The following is a 20996-nucleotide window of genomic DNA, read 5'->3' as shown; positions in this document are numbered from 1 at the left end:
GCCATGCACCACTAGTTCTTTTTATATTTTTGTTTTTCTTTAGTTTTAGTGTGTTATAAGTTTAGAAACTATAGCTTCAATTTCAGATATGTTTATGAAAAATTATTTAAACATTTATTTTATTTAATACTGCTTCGAGCTTTCACTTATAGTTAATTATTTATTCAACACCAATTTTATATTTCCAAAAGTTAAAAAAGCACGAACTTTTAAATAATGAAGTACATTTTTATCATATGATAATGAATTAATTCCAATTAATTAATCTCATATACTAAAAAAACAAAGCTTTTTTTTTATTGCAAGTAGATTATATTGTGAAACAAAAATACAATTATAAAATTTAAAAAAAATACATGCATTATAATTCTTAACAATTAAAAAAATACTCGTATAAAATTTAAAATAATGGTGTTTACAACTTATATAATTAATTATTCTTATTTACTATAGAAAATATTTTGTAATTTTTAGTGTTTATAATTACAATTATAACGTTTGATTAATAATGGATTTATTAATAAGTTCCATTTCATGTCACATAAATGATTATTTTTTCAAATATATTGATTCAAACCGTGAGCATACAACAATTGGAATTTTTATATCGACTTTCTGCGCGCACGATGTTCCAACTGAAATCCGATGATCATCTCTAATCAGATGGTAACAGTTGTTGTCTTTCGCTCTGCCAACTTTACCTGTGGACCGCGCTAAGACTTCAGTCTTAGACTAAAACCTCCGAAGAGTGGACGGTCGGCTGTGTTTCTTTATCTTTCATAAAGAAAGAAAATAACATATTTTTTGTTGCTGTATCAACAATACACGCGCGGAAAATTCACGTCCGTTTCGCACCGTACAGTGTTCTTACGTTAATAATAATAGAAAATTTGATTCGGCTATATTTCGGTGCCTATGTCGTCAAAAAATAGGTGTCGAGAAGTATAGTGTTTAATTTATTATTTTTAGTATTAATACGTACGTTTGGTTATATATGAATTTATGCAATAGTGTGTGTGTAATTGTACAGAGGCGGATCAGTTTAGGTTTAGGAGCAGTTATGTGTAAGAGGATATGTCTACGGGTAAGCTGATTTTCAGTATTTTCTATTACTAACTTAAATGTTAGTGAAAATATACAGTATACATATATATATATATATATATAATTATACTTTAAAATACTATGAATAAACAGCTTGAACAGTTTGATTCAGTTTCTTCCGAATCGTGAATATTTTATCTTACTATCACGTTTGAATAATTTAAAACGTCAATTCGAAAACATAATTTTAGCTAACACTTTTACGTCCCGAAAATTTTCCAAATTATTTATTTATATGGCTTTAACATGAAGGTTATTTAGACAATCAAATATTTTCCAAATTCGTATGCAATTTATGCTAATACTCAATTTTGATTAATGATACGTTTGTAGCAATAGTATGTTTTAAACCCACATTTTTATCAATTACGAGTGTATCATTATATGAAATGATTAAAAAATAAATAACATTAGAAAATACTCGTTATTAAATTTATACAAGTATTTACATAACCAATCTTAGCATTTATTAAAAACGTTGATTTATTAGTTATCGACTAATAAATCTTGTAACCTTAGGCAGGTCGTTCGACTATAAATTAAAAAGCCTTCTTCGATTCTCAGAATAGATTCCGAAGGCAACGCAAAAGATAATATGCGAAAATTGGTACTTGCATACACGAAGCCCCAAACCTAAATCAATGTTTTGGGATGCATTTGGGGAGTGGTTTTTGTTAAGATACGTTTTTTTCTTAGTTTTATTAATGCAAAACATGTTTAAATAAGACATAATATTGTGGTCGCAAAATGTCTTTTTTTAGACAAAAATTAGTTGCTAAAATTTACATAGATATTATATTAATTAAAGTTTTGCAGGAAAAAGGTTTACTTTTAGTTAATCAAGTTATTGAAAAATTTCAAACTCAATATTAAATTAATAAAATAATTAATAATAATCTTATATTAAAATTTTGAGAAAAAAGTTAAAGTAAATATAGTATCGTATCATGTATCTGCATTAATCATCTAATTATTCTTTTGTTAAAAAAACTAAATGAAAATATAAAAGCACCTTTATCAACGAAATTTTCCTCTGAGAAATATTATATATCAACCTTAAATAATAGACTAGAATAGAATAATAGAGTTGACTATATTGTTTAGAAATCTTCAATAAGTTAGTAATAAAGTTATTAAAATTTTATTTGATGTATTTCATATTTTTAACTTTTTCAATAAAATTATTTTTTCTCTAATTTGCAATATCCATGATAAATAGTTATATTGAAGTATGATTAATAATCATTGATTATTATTTTAAAAGATGAATTTAGTATTTTCTATCGATTGCCTCTTGAAAATTAATTTTTTTATGATTTACGTTTTTAGATTTAAATAACATAAACTTGAATTACTCAATATTTATTTTTCTTACTTTTATGCCATTAAAATCATATTTTTAATTAATATTAATATTTTGCGTATCATTTTTTTTAATATACAAAAATAATTTATATTCGCTGTCTGATTGGAATCTCATTAGATTGCATTACTAAAGTTCTTTGGAATTATTTTAATATTACTAAATCGCATGAACTTACTGCATGTATCTTTTAATTTCGCAAAAAATTAAATTATTTATTAATACAATCGGTAATGAAAACGAAATTCCTTTATTCAAAAATGTGAAATGCAATTATCACCTTAAATGCATCGATAATTTTAAAGTTAAGCAGTTTTATAAAAGCGCTTTTTACTTTTATTTCGCTTTGAAATTCCTCAATATATTTCTTCGTGTCGTATTTGAGAAAAATGTAAATAAATAGAGATTTTTAGTTCAAACAACCGAACAACTATTATTGACATAAGAATTCTCACATACCTTTGAATAACCTAATGAAAGTTAGGAAGTGTATCAATTTCTGGTATTTTGATGAAAAAGTGTTTTACTAACATAAAATAGAGGAAAATATGTATAAAAATCTAGAGTTTGAAATGGCGGATTTAGAGATAATTTTAAATTAATTAATTTTATTGAAATTAACAAAAGTTATTATAAATTGGATATTGATTGTGGCTTGTATTTTTATAAGTAATTCACATAAAAATAGCAATTTAATGGTAAAAACTGAACTATGTTTATTGCTAGACTTATAATTATTGAATAATAACAGATTTCTCGAAATTTTACAAATGTGCCTTGCGAATCTAAATTTATATTTTTATACTTGTGAAATTTACTTGATGCAATTTCTATTTCTAAACGAAAAATATTTTTCTTTAATAACTTTAAAGGAATAATTTCATATTTGGCAATTTTTATAGATATAATTTTAAATATATCTATTCACATTAATGCTTCTTTTAATATTTTTTTCTCTTTAGGTTTTTAGCACGATTATAATAAAATATTCATTGCTATTAAGAATGTATGCCACAAATAATATTTAGCTACCGAAGTTTATATTTTTGAGAATCATATTATGTTTCAAATCTTTTGATTTGATCCGTATACAGAGTATTATATGATCTGATCTGATACTATTATTATTTTCCAATTTATAAATCCTAATAATCTTGAACATAGAAGCTATAATATATTTATCAAGAGATATAGGTGCAGTTTGATTGATTATTTTCTTATTGCATTTTATTTGCGATCAGAAACACCCATATTTTTCTCGATGCGTAATTTAATTTACAATAATTTTCAAAAATTACACATTTTACCTTACCTGTATTCATTTAAATCTTGTCTGCAGTCGTAATATTATGATTTTAATGTTAAAAAGTGTAATTTATATACCATATGTTTATTCTTTATTTATACTTACGTAAAGAAGTGGTTTTTGCAACGACTGGCGCTTGCCTTGAATAAATCAGCAACAGCTTTCTTAAAAATACCAGGCTGTTGTTTCTTCGTATTTTATGTTTATTATTTATAATATTGAAAGATTTTAATTATCTAACACGATTACAATGATTTCTCCCTAATTGCAATAAAATTCATCTACTCAATTTTAAAATTTGGTTGATCAAGGGAACAGAAAATTTGCTAAATCAATCTCATATCAAGGATTTAGAGTGATTTATGATACTATATAAAATATGTAGGAGTTGACTTTGACTTTCAAGTTAAGAAAAGCAAGAGATTAACGACTAAATTTATAAAAAACCTATTTGAATGCATGGAGTGGAAGAAATAAAATATATGTTTATGTAAATATTTCAATGATTGGAGTTTTTATTTTATACATTATGCATGATTTATTTTAACCTGTTCAAGCAACAAATTCGAATAGTTTTTGATCACTTTTTTTTAAAATGAGTAGAATCTACCAAAATATATTTATATATTATTACACATGAAGCATACTCATCAAACATATTTTTTTACTTTTTATAATTGACACGTACTGGTAATTAAAACGAATACAAAGCAATAAAATAAAATAATAAACATAAATGTTTCCCGCAGAAGAATTACATCGTAAACAAATTGTATGTAATGATTTTGACAGGTAGAATTGCTCTTAAATTGGTTACGGTCAAATAATTGCAATTCATTCCATAAATGTCATACCTAGTTGCTTAATGTATAAAATTACTTTATGAATGGTTAGCATTCATCGCATTTGTCATAGGTCGAGTTAGATAATGGTTTATATTTAAACTTGTAATAAGAGCTTATTATCTTGTAACACCTTTTAAGGAAAATGATTAATCTTGCAATTATTTGCTATATTGTTTTATAATGCAAGTAAGTTAAATACAAATTTATTAAATTTATAATGTGAATGAAATTAGCTGATTATTTGAAAATTGCTTTAACATTTTTATCATACATTGAGTAATAATTGTCTACTTATTTTAACATAGTTTATCCAATGATTACCACAGAAAGAGTTTGAAACGCATCACCAGAAATAATACTATAAATAAGAATCATAATTATAAAAAAATATTGAAATCAATAAAAATCATTGCTATTGCTTGGGCTTAGTGTAACTAATTTATTTATGTAAATAGTCAACGCATTTTTTATTAAAATGATCTTATTTTAACGGCAAAAGTAGTTATAGCTGAAGTTTTGTCTATTGGCGTGTTGCAATAGCTTTCATTAATTTAAGATGAATTAAACTTATTGATATTTTTTAGTTTCAATTACTTTTCATAACCTCATATATGAATATACTAATAGAAATAATAATTTTCATATTGGATGCATAGTTTTATTTGCTTTGTACTTTGCTTCAACCACGCTTATTTTACATCAAATTTGGAATTATAATTGTGTGATAAATATTCAAACAAACTTTCAATTTATACATAAAAAATTCTGTTTAAAAGCGTAATCTAGATTATCAATTTGGCATCTATTCATAATTATTTTTTTTCTGCTCAGGTTATACATTTTGTTAATGAGTTCCATCAAAACTCGCTCGATTGGATACTTAAAATTCAATTTTTTAAAATATATACATATACAATTCTCACCAAACGTGCAAATATTTCTTTTATCGAATGACAAACTGTTATTATGTATTCCTACTAGTATGCATCTAACGACTAGACCTAATTATCATATATATGACCATCAAAATTGATAATGTTGAGAGAACGCGTTTCAGTTATTAAAAAACTAATATTTCAACATCTGTGTCGTATAGAAATTTTTCTGTGACATACAATGCTCTAACAGTCTAACATATATCATTGGTACATATTGTATTGAATGAGGCTGCATTTCAGTTTGTAGACCATTATGTTTTATATCATGAACAGCCTACAGGAATAGATATTGCTATTGCATGTTTAGATTATTGTTATGATCTATACCAGAGGTATTGAACAGTTGAATCATTATATGTAATCATATGCGATAATTAGTGCCAGATATTTGAAGATAATTTTTGGAAATATATTTTTTTTTAAATTCAATTCAATATATGCTACTGCAATACTTCAAAAATTGCACTCCAACAGCTTATGTGGATCATATAAATCTTAAATCTCATATATGGTTTATCCTTAGTGTATAACCTATATTCCTCATCATTTTCATTATAATTCGATGTAATATATATTTTCATATTTCACAAACCAAATTAGAAAAAAATTATTGCTTTATAGATCAATTTTATAAATTTTTTCATATTGATCCATACTTATTGTTAGTGGCATGCCATTAATTATTTTCTGAACTAAAAATACTTCATATAAACTAATGCTGATGATGTGTTAATCTTACACAAGTCAATACTATTTTTATATTGTGTTGAATATACAGAAAAATGCTATTAGTCATTTTCTGACAAGTTGCGTTTTATTAAGTGTTCTCTTGGAAGATTAACGGTTATATTATTATCTCGTATTCCGAAACGATAATGAACTTAAAGTTTTTTTGTAATATGCAATATTACATCGTATTTTGTAAAAAAATATGGATCTTTGGTAGATATTTTATTTCTAGTTTAGAAAACGAGCAAATAGTATAAGATTAATTGTAGAAATGAAATAAAAATTATATACGCAGAAAATAAAATATAGGTTGATAAATTTTATTCATGATGTTTTTTATCAATTTTATACGAATTATAATTTTGTCATTATAATTATTATCCTCATATAAGAATTTTTACTAAATTTTCATTGCAACAAATGAATTAGTGTTTGCATATTTGTTTCATGAATACAAAGTAAATTAATCAAAAGTTTTAAAACAGGATTTATACAACTATGTAAGTACATTTCAAATTGATTGCAAGAAGTACTTAAAAGGTTTTACAACCTTGCGTATCATTTATTATCCATATAAATAATGTTAAGCTGGGTTTGCGAAGGCCTCATCGACTTCATCAGTTTTATATCTACAGATAGATTAATAAAATGGTAAATTTCATTTTGAAGAATGAAAAATATTTATGAAGTCAAAGTTGACAAAAGACACTAGTGTCAAAGATAGAAAGTTTTAACTACTTCAATTAAAATGTAAACAATGCTTGCTCTGTTCAAAACTGTCTAGGTCCTAGACTAGGAGATAAGTTAAAATCCAACTCTTCTCAGAAAAGTTTAATGAAAATTATTTTCGGAAAATTTGTTCCAATGCTAATTTTATTCACATTTTATTATAAATAGCGCCATTGATACATTTATATTTTGAACAAATCAGACAACCCGCGTTCATCATTATTGTGCCAGCAATATTCAACTTGTAAAGGATTAATTATATACTGCAAAACCTTTTTCAAACAGAACCATACTTTTTATTGTAGAATGAAATATTTAAAACAGAAAACAGAGGTGACTTGACGTTTTTGTTTAGCTGTAGGTTTTTTGCCATCAACTTTAATGCTTAAAATATATTTTTTAACGTTTAATTTTATGAGATAATAAAATGATGACATTTATTATCAATATTTGCAGATGAATGTAGCGAGACTGAGATTTGCCATATAAAATGACAAGTTACTATAACCTAATAGATTAGCACATTTCTGTAAAAATATTCTTCAAAATTCTATCTATAATATGTAATCATGTATTTTATATTCGCGCTATTTGATGCCATTTCTAATTTTTACATAAAATTTATTTATAACTTTTGTGTGGATTAATTTTTGTACTTGTTTGATCTTATTTTAATATATTTGGAAATATTGAAGTATCTTTTCAATATATGAATTGCTAGAAAATTTATCCAAACGACTTGGTACTACTTTAAAATATAAATTCATAAACCCATAAAATAAGTTTGAACAATCATTATTAAAAAAAAAATCGAAAATATTTTGGAATATTACTTCAATCGTGAAAGGAGTTATGACATATACTCGTACTAGAGAGATTCCAAAGATCTAATATTGTTTAATTGGAGCTTGGCATTTAAACCGGTCAGACAAAATCAATAAATTTCAAATCTTAGAAAGTACGAAGACTGCATCGTTCGCTCTTTCGATGGAAAATTATGTTTTACATTTTGTTGCCGATTATTTAATGCTATTATAGTTAGAAATTAATTGTAATATAGACAAATTTATAAAAATATTAGAGGTACAAATGCTGTATAAATCTCAATACTTACCTTTGGTATAATTTTGTATTTGTAAACACTTTAAAAGTGTTTCATTACCAAATCATTCCATGTCTTTACAATTTTAAGTAGAGACGAATGTAAATTAAATTATGCGATTAGAAAATGAAGAATCAAGAATTTTATTTAATGGCGGTTATATTTTATAACATAAACAAACGTTTCAATTTTTCTTCTTGCATGCCGGTAGAGAAAAGCGCTGGCATAAATCTCTTAGCAAGAATTTTATATTAAAGATAAGGTAAGATCTGATTTTACTAATATGTATGCACAAAATTATATGGACATAAAAAACAACGCTTATAGAGTGTTTCAACTTTTAAAGTGTTTCATTACCAAATCATTCCACGTCTTTACAATTTTAAGTAGAGACGAATGTAAATTAAATTATGCGATTAGAAAATGAAGAATCAAGAATTTTATTTAATGACGGTTATATTTTATAAGATAAACAAATGTTTCAATTTTTCTTCTTACATGCCGGTAGAGAAAAGCGCTGGCATAAATCTCTTAGCAGGTATGGACTGATCTTCCCACACGTCCAACAGAAAATACGCTTAGCAATAAAAAGTTGGTGATGTTGGATGTAGGCACGTGTTAATTAATATACTTCCATTAAAATAGCACAGAAATTATTTTCTCTTCCTACTTCAGCTGCCTCGACGTACTTGACATTTGAATTTGCTCGGCACCTATGTAGGTGTACTGGCTCCACGGACAATTCCATAAAGAAACGGAACAACATCATTTAAAAGAGTTGAATCGAAAATTTTTGACACCGACCGCGAATTTTATTTGCGATGTACGAATCGAAATGCGAGAACGATATCTGCGATAAATATTTTTGGTAATTTGCCATTATAAGCGTCGTCTTGTAGTAATAAAATGACTTTCTTACGTTGTTTGTCTGAAGACGGGCTTCAGATTTTATATGTGAATTGATAAAAAAGTTACACAATAAATTTCAGAGTTTTTAAGACTGAAAGGTCAACTGATGAGGATTTTGTAGTAATACAATTATTGCATGGAGTGGACAAATGATTAATGACACTGTCTCGCTATTGCATTTTATATATTAAATTTTTAAGAATAAAATAGGGTAGGGCGGGGCTAGTTGAGCAAATTTTTACCTAAACGGATGTAGCTCCTCAATGAAAAGTCTCAATAAATTGCTATACGGCTTAATGGATTTGTTGTTTATCGCTTAACAAAAGTATTAATACTAGTTTTTGGCAATAAGTAAAGTTTAAAAGCTACAGCTGTTTAAATGCAAAAAGTCAAGTATGCTCAATGTACCCCATAAGTGGGGCAAGTTGAGCACTAAGAATGTAAAATGAAATTATAGGTTCAATGTCGATTAGTGATGAAATAAAATAAGTTTTTAATAACCAGTTTTATATTTATAGTCTTTATGGACAGAGAAAACAAAACTTATAGTAATTTGCTTTAAATAATTAACGATTAATTAACCTAGGAATTATTTTACCATTATAATCAGTATTTTTATTTAAAATCATTATTTCTTTATATCATTACTCATAGACTTAGCTTAAATCCTAAAAATAATAATTAATTTCTGGAAGTTAACGGTAATTATCTTAGTGACAGAACAAGTAAGCAACTATGCTCAACTAGCCCCAACTCGGAATTTCAAAATAAAAGTGAGTTTATAAAAAAACCGTGAGATTTACACTCAGAATCTCTGTGCATATTAAAAGTACTATAATTATATGAAAGAATAAAATTTACCTGGTTAAAAATAAATAACATTTGACTAAACTAGACGAAAACTCGTGATGAATGACTTTTTTACTTTTTGGTCTCAAAATAAACAAAACGCCCGTGAGCCTCACTCATTTGTCCAGCGGCCACTAGCGATCGCGGGATGTTTATTTCTTCCAAATCTCTATCTTTCCGCCATATAATGCCTAAACGGACGGTGAATAGTTTTCGAGATATTTTGATTGCTCAACTTGCCCCTATGCTCAACTAGCCCCGCCCTACCCTACTATTATTGAAATTTGCTTATTGAGATCGAAACATTTTATAAGTAGTGTATCAAAGGTCTGTATATACATACTTGTAGAAATTTTGTTGACTTTTTAAATAATAATAAAATACGAATTTGTAGCATCAATCAGTTATCATTTAAGTGGCGCTTGCATTTTATCTATTTTTTTTATTTATGTCGGAGAGTTTTACCGTGAAAAATAAACTATTTTCTTGATGCTTGTTTATTCTCTAATAACTGCTATCTAGATGTAGATACATACATCTAGATAGCAATTATTAGATAATTAAGAAGCATCAAGAAAATAGTTTATTTTTCACGGTAAAACTTTTAGGGTAATTCTATAAATTTATATTATTAATTATTTACTATTTTTATATAGATCTTACCTTAAGAGGGCGTCCGTTAATCACGTGATCGATTTTTGGACCTCCCTTTTTAGTAATACGTGGTGATATTCAAAACTACCCCCCCCCCAAAAAAAACATCACGTATATTTTTAATTACGAGAAAAAAATGTAAAATATTTGATTTTTTTTTGAAAATGTTTGAATTTTTTTATAAAAATTCAGATAAAAAATAAATACACGTGATATCTTACTATACCCCTCTTTCCCCCACGTGATATTCCGTGATTTTTTGTCAAACACCCTCCCCCTAATAACCTCACGTGATTAATGGATGCATCCTAGTTTTATCTTCTTTTATAGATACAAATATGAAAAAAGTACTATTTACTAAAAGCAATATTTGACATAATTCTATTTATATTAATGGCTTATTATAATTATTAATAAATATTAAATATATAATTATTCTAATATATTAAAGGTTTATTATATTGCAACCTTACGCAGAAATGCAAGTAATTTTGTGAGAATATTGCAGGTCATTAAATCAGAAGAATATATCAAATTATACCTTACATTTTAGATAGTATAATATAATTAATATAACCCTAAAATTATAAAAACAAGTCTTTCCAATAATATTCAATCTCAATACATTTAAATCTAATTATTGGACTAAGATCATGTAACATTATCTCGTTACAGATTTGATTTTTCTAAAGGTATAACCTTTTTATGTTGATTTTAATATTACTGTGTAAAATAACCGGAATGGGTAACTGAAAAAAGTGTTAAAAATATTTTGAAAACACAATTCAGTGTGGAAAGAAGTATTATTAATTAAGCAATTAATTTCTTTTTTTATATTATTTAAAACTTATAGAAACATTAAATATTAAATCAAATAAGCTTTTACTCAAAATAATTTTACATATTTTCAAATTAACATATAATTGAAATTATAATAAATAATAAAAATATTATTGTAATGTAAATGCTCACTAAATAGGTTTATTTGTGTCCTCATCTTCTATTTCGCTGACTATTAAAAATAGTTACTCAAAGCTAAATATAACTTTGGAATGCACTTTTAGTAGATTCCATTCTCTTAGAATACGAATAGTCTAAAATAAAATAATTTTATCATTATCTTCTATCTCTAACATCAGTTACTACAGCTGGTAGCTCGTAGGCAGTTCTAGGCACTAACCAGCCCGCTGCCAGGCGGCAATGGTTTTTTGAGTTTTGCATTTCGCATTCCTTCATGATTAGCGCTAGGAGAACGCTGGAGAGCTTAATGCATCTCTAGTGATTTTAATGCAAGATAAACAATGAACCTGCAGCAAATGCAAATGCGACGCGGACAACTGACCTCAAAGATATGACTCGCGAACGAAACCGACGAATAATACAGCCTGTGAAACTAATTTTGGTACAGATTATTTTTAAAAAATATTTTCAATTGCGTTTATGAGGCTTATATAATTCAGAAAATATATAATTAAATTTTTTTTTAAAAATTTTTACATTCCCATACTTTTCGTATATTTGTTTAAATGTTGTACAACCTATATATAATTTGTAATATTTTTCAAATATTGCTATTTTTTCTATTTATCAATTTAAATAATTATTTTTTCCTGTTTTCAATATATTCGTAAAATACAATTCCTACTATAAATGCTTCATAACTCTGCATATAATTACATGTATTAGATTAGCTTATATAATACCTATATATATTATTGTTTTTATTTTCAAATTATTGGATAAATATTTAGATATTGTTATCTCTGTAAAAATGTACTCATGAATATTATATTTTGCATTGATTAAATAATGTAGCCATTGTTTGGTAATATCCGTTTCAAATTAAAACCCATTTTACCTCGCCTTTGGGATAAAAAAGATCAGGAGACAAATTTTTGAAAAAAAAAAATTTCTACAATGATAAATTAGCTGAGAGTTTTACTGAACATAACCAGATAGTTGTTTGTTTGATATGTGTTATTTGCTGTGATATAATTGGTTTGGTTTTCACAATATAATAGCTGGACCTTTGTGCACCGCTCTACTCTATAACCGTTGTTTTTATATGTCTATATAATTTCATGGATAATATTTTTCATTTGTTTCATGTAAAATATGTTTTATATATTAGTAAAATCAGATCTCATTTTTATCTTTAATATAAAATTTCAACATCATAATATGCTGTACGATGTTTTATAGTAATATTACATTATTCAATTAACTCGAGTTATGCCTTAATGTAATTCCTCATTAAATTTATCTTATGTTATAGGATCGTTTCCATTTACTTTGATTTTCTATACTAATGGTTTATAAGTCGTTAAATAAGAATCGAATGAATTGAATAAAATTTCTTATAGTTCGTATTTCATAAAATTAATTAATTCTTTTTAAAGCAGATACATTCCACGATTATCTGCTTCTTCATATTCATTAAAACAGATTTAATATCTATTTTACTTTTGTATTTCGTGCAGATTCTGTATTACAGATGCATATTTTTAATAAAAAAAAGTATGGATACTGAATGTACCTACTAAATACAGCATAAGATTGAAATAATATGTAATAAATAAAATAAATAAAAAAAATAAAAAATATGTAGTAATAAATATTTCACTCTGTGTTGCGGTGAAATTATCCAAAATATTGATATGGAGATTATGAATACTATATAGCATAAGATTGAAATAATATGTAATGAATAAAATAAATAAAAAAAATAAAAAATATGTAGTAATAAATATTTCACTCTGTGCTGCGGTGAAATTATCCAAAATATTGATATGGAGATGATGAATACTATATAGCATAAGATTGAAATAATTGATTGATTGAAAGAAACGCCAAGAGAGATTTTAACAACATTTATACAAACTGATGAATATATACATAAGTAACTTAATAATAAATGAATATATTACATATAAACATAACAAAGCATACTTCAAGTAACAGTTTTAGCAATTTACAAAACAAAACAGTATTGGTTTAGATTCCAAAACCTACGGACTATAATAAATTTATTTCCTCATAACCATTAAACTGAATAATGTCATCAAATGGCTTATAAGTACTTACTAATGGTTATATAACGTTTTATTATTTATTAATGTATGAACATTTAGCATTTTAATTTGTAATAACGATAATGACTGTAATATAGTGATGACCGTAAATTAAAATAGCTGTGTAGTGTTCGTAATGATGCATTGCAAATGCTAAGTAGTTAAAACAAATCGTTTGAACGTCTCTCCTCTCGAAGATGCAAATCTAACATTGGACGCTTAGAAACTTCTAGGAAGAGCGAGAAAAACGACACTGAGAATCCGCAATATATGTGTGGGAATTTTGAAATTTATTTAATCAATAAAAAATATTAACAATCATTCATTGTTTCAACAAGATATCTGACGCACTTTGAAATATTTAAAAGCTTCCGGGCGATGTCAATTATCTAATTATACTTCATTAGTGTTTAATGCAGAAAAATCTTTATGATTAATAATAAAAATTATTTTTTCGATTTATTTTAAAAGTTTTACACAAATTTTAAAATATTTGGCCATTAAATGATAGAGAAAACGGTTAAAAGGAGGCACAAGAACAGTGTTCTCACTTTTAACATAGGGCGGGGCACAAAGATCCAATTTGACTGCGTGCCATTGTATTGTGAAAACCAAAACAATTATATTACCACAAATAACACTATCTGATTATGTTCAGTAAAAATCCCAGAATTCAATGCAGAAATCTGTTTCTTTGCTATTTTTCACACATTTGTAACTTGGTCCTTTTTACCTCATAGGCGGGGCAAATTGAGACTGCGAGGGTGCAAATAGGGTCATCATTTTATTTTAATTTTAAAGGGATTTTGCAAAATAATAGCTACATTATTCAACCAATGCAAAATATTAATTTCAAGGGTGCATTTTTTACACAGATAACACTGTAAATAACTTTGATCTAGCATTTTGTCAGAAATATTTGTCAGCAGAGCTGTAATAACTATTAATTTGATCTATTTTTTTGCAAAATTGCTTTTTTAACTTAATTTTCTTTTTTTATTTACTATTATGCATTTTTACACCTTTGCCAGGGTAAATGTTCAGTTGGTCCTTCCCCCCATTCAGGCGTAAGCTTTTATAAAGGTTACATAGATGAAACTCTTAAATCTAACTTAAAATAAATAATACATATTATAAAACGTTTAAATAACGTATATACTTAAAAAAAAATTATAAACAACGAAACTGTCTAGCAGTTTCTATATCATACCTACTAATGATTTAGATGCATTTACTCCAGAAATGTGTTAATAATCAATTAAATAAATAATAATTTGATTTGCATATGATCTACCTGTCTAATGCTATACATGTTTTACCTATTTGACTACATGTATCATATTGTTTTAAATGTTGGCCTCAAACAATTCAGAATGGCTTGAAACGACGAGGAAACATGAAATGAACAAAATTGATTTTTGATGAAAATATAAACATCTCTTTCGGGAAATTAATTATTAGTAGTGTTGTCTATTAAAAATTGTGTGTAATATTGAAGCATATTTTAATATCAAAGTTACTCTACTATGCCTTTTATACAAGAATTTTCAAAACTCTAAATAGTTAAACGATATGATCTTTTAATAAAACTTAATTATCCATTTTGTTTTGAAATATTATTAAAATTACTTTTACAAAATTCTCTTTGAAAAAATATTAAAAACATAAAATGACTTTTGCTCCAGTCAAGGACTTTTTGCAGACTATCCCAGAATTTATTGTTTGTTCATGTGTCTGTCGATCGTGGACTGCCTCTTTGAATACGAGCGAAACTGATGTGAAAACGTGTTTTCAAATATTTTTTTTTAATAATTATAATAGTCAAGATATGAACATAAGGTTTAGAATCCTAGGTCTCCAGTCATAATATCTATATGAAGAAAAAAACTGAATGCTGATTAGAATTTGTAGAATTACTTAAAAAAGTTATATTATTTTTTTAAATGCCAATTTTAATCTTGGCTATTAAATGTTTTTACTCGGATCATTGCCAAAACAATTATTTTTTTATTCAATTGATATTATTACTATTCAGTTCCGAGTTAGTTTTAAAAACGAAGTAGATTTTGACGTAACAGATAATTCGAATGTAAATTAGCGTGCATGATCGTTTAATAATTGCTATTTTTAGAAACACAATATGATTAAATGATGGTATATTTTTATACTTTATGAGCAAGTTGATAAAACGTATTTGTTATATGGTCATTTGTAGTTGCTGGATATGATCAAATATGAAAAGTAGGTACATTATTAATCATTATATATAATTATTTTTTTGACTAGTGTAATAATCAAGATTTTGTCATTTTGATTTTTTAAGCAAATATGAAAATAAATAAATTGAACTAATTTACCATGAATTTTTCAATGCAATGTGGAAACTTTAAAAAGAAAGCTAAAAATCGTTCTGAAAATATGAATTTTCGACAATTCATTGTGTGCAAAAGTCGAAAACATCAATCAATCTTATATAAATTTGAAGAAAAATTTTAGTTTATGATAAATGCTTTAAATTATAATGGCAATCTAGTTGAAATCTTGCTACTCGTTTAATCGAATAAATAATTTACTTAAGCAAGAATCACAAATTTTTTTTCATTAAAAAGCTCAGCAAAAATAAAATTAAAAATAAATATTTGCTAATATTCACCTAAAGTTTCTTAACTAAATATGTGCAAGTGACAAAAGTTTATTCAAAAGAATTCAAACTTAAGATCTTTATTATTATCAAACATGTATGAGAATAGCGTCCTCATGTATGCATATATATTCTATTATATATCTATAAAATATAGCATTCTTTTATAACTATATATCTTTAAATCTGGTATTTGTTACAATATAAAATCCGTCACTGTCAAAATAGTTTTTTTGTGGTACAAACGAAATTATTCCGATTATTAACGCTTGCCATGGCAATTTGTTATGATAATATTCACATTATACACGCAGCCACGTACAGCAAGATTAATGAACACAACATTAATCTAGATTAAATCTTAATTTTAAGTACAATGAATTCTGCGCACTCATAGAAATGATCGATCTCTTATATCCGACTGAAAGATTAAAAATGAAATGTGAAAAGAGCTAATGTATTTGGGATGACGAATATAAAAAATATTTGATATGATTTCAAATTTAACTAAATTTAAGAGTTCGAGTTATTTTTTAGTTATTATATGATTATTTTATTTTAATAGTTACTAACTCATACAACAAATGTCCAACTTACTTAGGCAAGACTACATGAAGAACATGTCGCATTATTAAAAACGACTTAACGTTATTTCCCGTTTCTCTACGACTTGGAAAATTGTCATATCCTTAAGGAATTCTTCACAGATCAGTTTCCTGTTTGGATCATAGTTCTTATTCCTAGTAAATATTTAACAGATGTAATTTTCAATAGTGCCGCAATTACAGTACACCTATTACATGCACGGACAGAAATAATGCCGTAGATATGTTCCGAGTTCTAGGGTGTAATGATATTTCACACTCACACGGCGACCGAAGTAACGGGATTCACAGTCGCACGAGGCTCCGTTTTTCTCAGTTCGGAAAATGCAATTTGCGAATAACGTTAACCCAAGAACGATGTCACGACACCACTTACACAAACTTAGTCAATAATAGATAAAGCGTCGGTGGAGATTTTACATTAATAGAATTAATTATTGAGCGATATTTAAGAACAAATTATATTTTACTTCATGTCTTTTGAAATGTGGGGCTCAATTCCCATCCCCGTTATGATAACCTAATATCAGGCTGTAGTGATGTTCATTTTCGTGTAAATCCAAAATATGTTTCAAATTTAAAATAGCTCCTCCCGGAAAATTGCTACATCATAATTAAATTATATATGATGATCACTAATATAAGATCAGTAATAAATATGTGTTTAATATAAATAGGTTAACAACGTAATGTTCGAACATAACAGCTCAAAGGATCAATTGCAGTTTAAAATGTGAACATGTAGAAAAGTATGTCTAAAATCTATTCGACTTTTTCAAAATTTTCTCAAAGTATTTCAGAAAACGCCTATTGTCGACTATTAAGATTCCGATAGAGAACGATTGAACGTTCTGGAGCTCTTTATTAGACGAATTTAAGCTAGCAACATCATATTCTTGTTAAATATTTTCTCAGAGTATTTCAGAAAATGCCTATTATCAGCTATTAAGATTTCGATGGAGAGCATTTGAATGTCTTTGAACAGTTTATTAGACGATTTTGAGCTAGCAACATCATCTTGTTGATGGTATAACTTTTTGCGAAAATTGCTTCTTAGAATTCATCCCAAACTCAGTATATATTAGGTAAAAAATAAGATTTTTGCCACGGAGAGTGTTTAAAGGTTGCTTATGCATTCACATTAGTTGTATTAAATTTTTAAGTCAGCCTTGTACTCTACTTTGTACATAATAAGATAAAAACATGCTGAATATCTTGGAACTTTTATAACTGCACAGAAATTTTTATGTTTTTCTAATTCATCACTGAAAAATACCTATATGCCTCTAACATTGCGTAGATTATTTTAATTTTTTTTACTCTGGAAAAAATTGAAAACTTTTTCATTTCTTCATTTTTTCATTTAATTTTTTAATTATTTAATTTTTGTAGACAAATAAACAATATCTTGGAACTTTTAGAACTGCACTATAATTTTGATATTTCTCTGAAATTCACCACTGAAAAAATGCCTTTTCGCATCATTTGCATCGCGCAGATACAAAAATCCAAAACCTATCATTATTTATTCATTTAATTAATATCTTGTAACTTTCTTAACTGAACTGTGGATCAGTCCAGTCTTCAGTGTAGATGTTTCTCTTAAAATTATCATTGAAAAAATACTTTTCTGCCACTATTATAGTCTAGATTAATCTACGATTTTTACTCAGTCAAAACCTGAAACCTTTGTCATTATTTAATTATTCATCGACATATTGTTTTTAAAAATTTGTAGAAAAATATTTCAAAATCCTCCCAAAAGAGGATCGTTTTTCGTGTCTGCTTCATATCTTAAGTCTATAGAGTTAAGCTCTCTTAGGGAATTTTGCTTACTTAGATATATTTTAAGAACTTGGTTAACAAAATTTTAGCACTAAATGATTAAAAGTTTATGATACAGTTTTTATTTTATTTTTATTAACAGATTTATATAGCTAATTATATATACAATTGATTATTTTCTATCATTTTCTAAATTATACGTTTTATCAATCTACCAGCTTCATGTCGAAACATTTTCAAATCAAGCATGTATACCCATAGATATTCTAATAATAGAATTTACGTCAATAAACTGTATTTATTGCGTAATGTATCCGTAGTTAGACATTCTAAGAAACGCCGTAATAGTAATTAGTGAGTGCCGTTGTGAATGAATCAAATCAAACTATGATATACGTCTAAGACAAGTGAGATATATGGGGATAAATGAACCGTGACAGATAGAGATTGTAAACTTGCAATTTGATGAACTATTCAATTTATGATTACGCAATATTGTACATCTGTATCAAGAAATGTAGAGAAACACGTGTATTTGTAAACGTATCTGCAAAAAAATTGTGAAATAAAAATAGCATCACTTTAAAATAAATTAATTGTTGAAAGCAATATTTTTTTCGAAAAAACAATATTTTATTTTTCCAAATTAATAATAATAATTATATTCGTCAGGGCCATGCGCGCGAGATTTTTTTTTTAATAGAGCTTCATTTAGCTCAGCTTTAATTAATCAAGTTGCTAAAAGCTAGCATAATCATTATAAAGATGTTTACCTAAGATTATTTTCATAAGCTTTCTTATTAATTGTTAATTAATTAAACTAAATTTACGAACGCTCCTATTCATTATAATCTTTCGTTTTGTTGGGATCGCAGGATCTAGATTCTAGATGTACTCATCTACAATTTTATTCGATGTTTCTTCGATAATATAATGATATATGAGATGGAAACTCTAGACATTATGAGAATTAATGTGGTGAAAAAATATAAAATTTATATTAAAACAAAAATATAACTACTACAAGATACCACAAAGTCTTGTTAGAGGGTTCCGCTCAAGAACCTTAGTTAGATTAAAAGTAATTGATTGATTGATTTAAGTTTAATAGAAAAAGTCAGAAATTTATAAGTAAAGAGGATAAAAATTGCAAAATAAAGTTATTTACTTTAGTTCTTGTATTTTGTATGTGCGTATTTATGGAATTTACTAAAACTCTCCTTCGATAACTCAGGTTGTTGGGTTATAATTTAACCCTTGTAGCGTGGGAGATTATTAAACACTGATTTGTTGGTATAGTTTATGCATTTTTTGCTGTTCTAAATACACTATTGATTTGTCACTAAGTTCTAATTGAAGAATTCTATTCAAATTTACGCTACTCTCTCTCCAGAGGTAGCAACCATCCGGTGTAAACTCAATGCCATGAAGATTGCCGTTTCATGGCCAATATAATAATGAAAATACGTCCGAATATATTTACATTTTGCATTTGTTTGAATAATTTTTCATCAATTTTTAAATCATTTCATCTATATATCCATTTTATATTAAGTAGTTGTATATCAAAGATACTTATTAATTTTAATTTTATCAAAAAGGAAAAATGCAGCTTTTATATTTTGACTATATATTTTATTTGGAAAGCGTTTCCACAACTCTTGATTGAAAAAATCAAAACTAATTCCAAACTAATCGTTTGATTTTATCTAAATATATCAATAGCACGGTTCAAAACATGAATAGTCCTTATATACTTATATTTTTGTTTTGTTCTTGTATATCATTTTACCATATTAACGAAAACAATTCATCAATTGTCATTTGCTTATTAAAGTGAGAAGTTACTACTACTACCGTTGTTACGCATATAAAAACAAATTATCTATTTACAAGATAAGGAATATCAATTGCATCTTATTTGCTTAATTAGCTGCGGAATGTTTTTATATGTATATGTGTTGTCTCGTATTGAAACACTATAATTAAATACGCCAACATCTTCATGTAATTATATATAAGAATATAATTAAGCAATTGACATCTGATGAAGACAGTTAAAAAATGCTTACTTGCACTTTCAATATCTATTTACATCACTTTTGAAGTAATGCCGATGAAGACTTAATAAGCTGTTAATAAGAAAAATATATGTATATTAGATTTCATTTGTAGATAGTATAATTATTGATAATATCGAGGAAAATCTATCAAAACGTGCATAAAATATATTTTTGCTCATAATAACCGCTTTGATTATCATGAGGATGTTGCGGGAATGACCCTGACATTACGTTTTTTTTAAGATTCACTTATTATAAAATATCATTATGCAATGCAAATTATTGATTAATATTCATGCACAT

Source organism: Ctenocephalides felis, unplaced genomic scaffold (genome assembly GCF_003426905.1).
Source record: "Ctenocephalides felis isolate EL2017-DRISC unplaced genomic scaffold, ASM342690v1 CF-g0.4_SCAFFOLD_03572, whole genome shotgun sequence".
Lineage (NCBI taxonomy): Eukaryota > Metazoa > Arthropoda > Insecta > Siphonaptera > Pulicidae > Ctenocephalides > Ctenocephalides felis.
Note: the sequence above shows the minus strand (reverse complement) of the source record.